This window comes from Palaemon carinicauda, chromosome 3 (genome assembly GCF_036898095.1).
Source record: "Palaemon carinicauda isolate YSFRI2023 chromosome 3, ASM3689809v2, whole genome shotgun sequence".
In the NCBI taxonomy this organism is placed as follows: Eukaryota; Metazoa; Arthropoda; class Malacostraca; order Decapoda; family Palaemonidae; genus Palaemon; species Palaemon carinicauda.
In genome coordinates this window covers 103,525,245-103,531,473 of record NC_090727.1, presented here as the reverse complement: position 1 = coordinate 103,531,473, position 6,229 = coordinate 103,525,245, and positions in this window count along the sequence as shown.

Here is a 6,229-nt window from a genome sequence, read left to right as displayed (position 1 = left end):
TATACTAAACTGTTGAGGTTATTACTTTAGGTTTTATAATTTTGTATTGGAAATATATTAGGAGATAAAAAAATGAATTTTACTAAGCGTGGGTCTGAATTATTCAGTCAGGACTTGGTGTTCCTAATTACAAATTTCTTCTCATCAACAATCATATAAGTAATGATAATATCTCTCTCTTTAGACAAGTTCCAGACAAGAATAATGACATCTCTGATACCTTTTTCCTGCAGTAAACTAAAAACGGCTATATGTGTTATATATGAGTAAATGTTTTTGGGTAATTGTATTAGTAATTATCGTTATTATTTTTCTCCGTCCGCCACCTGTCAGTTGAAACAGATTTAATCTTACACACAACATACAAACACACACACACCGAATAGAACATATTAAATACATAATCATTTCACTTCATCTCTGCTGGAAAAGGGGATTTGGAATTCTAAGAGCCTAGTGGACATCTTTTTCCTGATATTTCTTTTTTTTTTTTTTACCAAAAATCAACTTGCAAATGTATACAGAATTTGGGTTAGATGTTAGATTCAATTAAAAATTTCACACGTCATTTCTTTATGATCAGTCAAATGGAATGGAAGAAAAATTATTTATTTTAATGTATTGTCGCTTTTTCCGTGTGGTTTTCGTATTAGAAATGCCTACGATATTAACGTCGGAAGAGTAATAATTTGGGATTCACTTAAAAATTGTTGTTTTATAATAAATGCTTTTTGAGAGCGCATGTTGAATTGCAAAGAGTCGGTAAACTATCCATTTGCAATTATCGTTGAAGAACGAAATCATTTTGATAGTAGACCGCTGCAAATCTTTTCCAGGAAGATTTTTCTGAAATTTTACCGATATAGAAACGTGGACATTCCAATGGTGATACAGAGGTTAGCGGAACCAAATATCCTAAAGTGAAAAATCGGGATAGACAATTTGGAATCTCTCTCTCTCTCTCTCTCTCTCTCTCTCTCTCTCTCTCTCTCTCTCTCTCTCTCTCTCTCTCCTGTGGAATATCGTGTTTTTCATTCGCTTTTGGAAAATTCAAACTGTTTGTTTGCAAGTATTATAATTTTACCAATCAAATTTAGTTTATTGAACTACATTTGATTTCATATTGGTTTAAATGTCTTAATTTCCATACTAATCACCAACACCATGAACACAGACTCTTTCAAGTTTAACGTTTATCAATTCAGCAATTTATCAATTCCACTATTATGAAACATCCCTTTTATAAGAAGACCTTTGTATTCGTGGAACAGCGAATCTCATACCATGGAACACACGTTCCCTTTCTCCCAACCAACCCTGAAAGAGAAAGGATATTGATTTCCGGATTGAAAGGAACCGAGGATATATGGCAAAAGGTTGAGTCTGTAATATGGCGTTTTGGTTTTTGCGTTCACGTCCGCATTGAGGAGTTTTTTTGGGGATCCTTCCTTTGGTCGTTTGTGTTTGGCTTAGGATTTTGAGACTTTTTGTCGTTTTCTGTATTTTAATTTTGAAAAGATTTGTATTATGTAGTTATCTTGAAGAAAATATGTATAGACAAACGAGATTCTTTTCTCCATGGTCGACAGTTACATAAAAGTTAGACCTGAAGCCTCTTAATGAATGCAGTATGACATAATTCTCATGATGATATGCATTATTAGGGTGAGACATTGAAGAGGCTACAATATGCCGTTGATGTAGTGGCCTTTAAACCTTTAATTCGTTAGTCGAGTTGCTTAGCAAGGCGTCGTTATCAAAGGGCTGCAAGTGTAGAAGAATCTCATCGGGGGTCGAAGTGTTTGCCGAAAATCTTTTTCTTGTTTGTGTTTTGGCCGTCGGCTTTTATTGCATTTATTGTCTTGCGTTGTCTAATTGACAGGTCAGCAATATGTTCTTTAGACAGGTGGAGGTGAGTGGGAATACCTGAAGTTAAATTTCATCGAATAAAGGATTTAATTCAATATTTTCCTTATTGAGGTTATATAACAATTTTTGATAGTAGTATTTTAAAGTAACAATATAGGTAAGACCGGGTGCTAATTATCTTGTTGTTAAAATTTAAATTTGTTGATGGACTTGTTTTGGAGAACATTACTGGCTACAAAATCAAAAATCTATTCGATGTTCATGGTTTTACCAATGGTGAATCTGAACTTTTTGAATGGATAAGATTAATGGAAGTAGGCCATTTTTCAAAATCTGAAATATTATATAATTTAGTGTGACATTCTCTCTCTCTCTCTCTCTCTCTCTCTCTCTCTCTCTCTCTCTCTCTCTCTCTCTCTAAGGATGTATACATTTTCTATACTGAACATTAACCATCAGTGACTGTGGGATATTACTGAATAGTAACGTTTAGCCCTAATCTCTCTCTCTCTCTCTCTCTCTCTCTCTCTCTCTCTCTCTCTCTCTCTCATTTGCAATGTGTCTGAACGAGTTAAAGGCGGAACAATAGCCATTGGTGTGTGATAGGTTAAAGTGTAGCTGTAAGTGTAGGCAAAGGGAAAGTGAGCCGTAACTAGAGAGAAGGATCCAATGTATTACTGTCTGGGTAATCAAAGTACCCCCATAACTCAAGCGGCAGTGTCTCAACAGGTGTCTGGTGCCCTGGCCAACCTACTACCTTTGTTGCCTGTCACGCACAGCTCTACCTTGCTCTGGAATTGGAGGAGAGAGAGAGGTGTGTACCTTGGTGATAGGGATGTTCGTGCAAGTGCGTGTGTGTCTGCATATTTATTTAGATATTTAGTCTTTATTTGTGACGTTTATGATTAAATGACATTTATGATTAAGTAATATTTATGGTAAGAGTAACATCACTTGTTTACGCTATTTGTAATCATTACAAGATCATGATCGCCTTTGAATTACTTTCTGAAATTAGTTTGAAATGAATTTCGGTTTTGTTTTCTCTGAAATGTTGTGGTAGAATACAGTTGGACTACAGTAATCCGAAAGTGGATGTCTTGGAGATTTTGAAGTATTATCACAGCAATATTAAAGAATGGGCTTTTTGAAAGGTACTGATTGGCTAGCTAGGTATTACGATACTAGTGTACTCGACCCTTTGTAAGTGATGGCTAAATATATATATATACAGTACACGCACACGCACACGCACCCAACTCTCACTCTTACCTGAAGGACGCGGAGGGACCGAGTAGTTATACATCGGACTATGACCGGAAATATATATATATATATATATATATTATATATATATATATATATATATATATATATATATATATATATATAATTATAAATTATATATCGGGGAAATTTTGTTATTGTTCCTATGATTTTATTTACCTTATAGGTTTTATGTGAAATATTGAGAAAAGTTATTTGAAAACCTTTACGTTATTTAACCAATGAAAAGGAAATATGATTTGTCCTAATGGTCTGGGAGATACGCAACATTTTAGAAAGAAAAATATATGTGATAGAACGTTTCCCTTCACACTCCGATAGGATTAATTCTTGGGTTTATTAATCCTCCCCATTTTCTTCAATTAAAACAAAGCCTTGATTGGAAATCTTTCGAGACCCAGATTCGCCATTCTCATTGGGCGGGATCTGCGACAGTTGAGAGGGAAGGATCGATTAAGCTGGTTTCATTCTGGTAAGCTTTTTTTTTTTTTTTTTTTCTGTGTGTATTCAGAAGCACTGATATGTATTTTAGTAACATTGTTGACTCGCGGCCTACCACCTACCAGTTTACGTACCCATATTATTATTATTATTATTATTATTATAATTATCAACTTACATTTATTGATGTTGCTATTTTGGTTACATTATTTGAAATTAACATAATTTAGTTTTCTATTTATTTGATGCTGACGGCAAGAATTCTCAATGAGAAGACGAAAGTAAGATCACAAGTGGACCTTCTTTGAAGTCAATCTGCTTTGATCTTTTTCAGTTATGTAACCTCTATCAATATTGGTTAACATTAGTCTCCTTTGTCTTCTGCTCTTATTTATTCACTCCACATATATGTTTAGGGTTAAATCCCCTTATCATGGAGAATTGAGAAACTAAAAGGTTTTCCAAATTCAAGTCCTATTTTTTTTTCAGTCCAAGTCCCTTATATCCTCTAGAGTCTCATTGACTTAATCAATGACCAATAGCAGCGACAAAGGAATTTGTCCCCTTAACAACAAAGCTCTTCCAAGTGGCTTTACTTAGACTCAAGTCAATTGTAAACGAATCCATCAATGTTTGAATCTACTCCAGGGCTTAAATGTATTTGGGAAGTTTGATGTCTTTTTTTTTTTCTTTTTTTTTTTTCTAAGTGGAGTCTGAAATGTTTTGCTACTGTTGAGGTCATAAATTGTTTCAAAATCACCGTATGTGATAAAGAGAAAGTCTCTGGATAAATAGTGTATATATATATATATCTATATATATATATATATATATATATATATATTATATATATATATATATATATATATACTATATATATAGGTATATATATATATATATATATATACATATATATATATATAATATATATATATATATATATATATATATATATATATATATATATATATATATATATATGCAAATGTGTGTGTATGTAAAGAGAATATTAGTGAAGATTTTCTGGCAAAATTAACTTTGACCCTATACTAGGTATTTGCATTTAAAACTCAGCGCCAAAAGCATTTATTGTTTTTCTTTATACCTCACAGGTCAAATTATATTGCTTTTTAACTTTTTCTCAAACTGCTTGGTAAAGATTTCCACATCACAGAACCTCTACAATATTCAAACTTTTCTAGTTTATCGTTCTTGGTATGAGGTGAATTCCACAGTATTTTATTTTAATGGGATTTTGTTTAATTCTAACCTGAAAACTATTTATATAAAAGAGAAAAAACGAATGCACAGAAGGACATAGAAAAAAGTGTTTGTGAGATTAAATCTCTCTGAGACGGGGAATATCTACCTGAAGGGTCCTGTCAGTCCGGGGTTTAACCTGATCCTCTGGCGTCACTTTACAAAATTGGGTTGGGCTTTTATTACACACAAAAATAACAATAACTTTTGCAGTATGCTGGAAAACTTCTATTTTCGTTCCTCTCTCTTTCTCTCTCTCTCTCTCTCTCTCTCTCTCTCTCTCTCTCTCTCTCTCTCTTCAGGCTGAAATTAGAAAAATATTGCATTTCCTCGTTGGAATTTAGGGAATTAAAAGACCCAAGGGATTATAAAAGTGACCAAGAATATATTTGTTAGATTTTATGTGGAAGTTATTTCCCCCAAAATATATGGTGTCATATTTGGAACATTCCAACATTTTTGTGATTTTAGGAATTATCTGAATACTTGCTGCGTAGATGAAGTACAGTGGGGAATTTGTATAAATTTACTTGTTGTGTAGATGAAGTAGGCTTACAGTGGAGAAGTTGTGTAAAGATCAAATGTATTTTTTACGATAGATATTTAAAGTACTGGAATAAAACTCGTTGTCTTTTAAAGAGGTTGGTGTGAATACCAAAACATTGCGTGATCAGAAAATAGCCTCGGTCTGTACATCCTTATCGGGTCTATTGTAATTCTTATCTTTCTGAATCATACGCCAACTTTATCTCGCAGGAACAACGATTTCAAGTTTTCCTTCCTTGAATTTATACAGTATATCATCATTATCATCATCATTGCCAGCCGTTACTGGGCAGATCAAAGGCATCAGGCATGCCCTTCCACGTTCGTTTGTTTATGGTGTTTCCGTGCCAGTCCACACCTGCAAACTTTATTAGTTCGTCAATCTGTCGTCATCTCTTCCTTTCTCTGCTTTTGCAATCTCTAGGGGCCCTTTGTTATTATTAATGACCATCTATTACCTTTCATTCTCATTATATGTCCTGCCATGTCCAATGTTTTTGTATCCATGCTACTCTTTGTGTGTATACAGTATATATATATATATATATATATATATATATATATATATATATATATATATATATATATATATATATATATATGTCTATATTTGAACTAAGGTATAGTCTCTCTCTCTCTCTCTCTCTCTCTCTCTCTCTCTCTCTCTCTCTCTCTCTCTCTCTCTCTCTCTCTCTCTCTGTGTAAAGTGAAAAATGGTTTCCTTTAAAGAACATCATCGTGGCTAGCCCATATGTTTTATATTGATGATAGGTCCTAAAAGTTTTGAGTTTTCCGATTTTATCAGGCCGAGTATAATGTCCTCTTG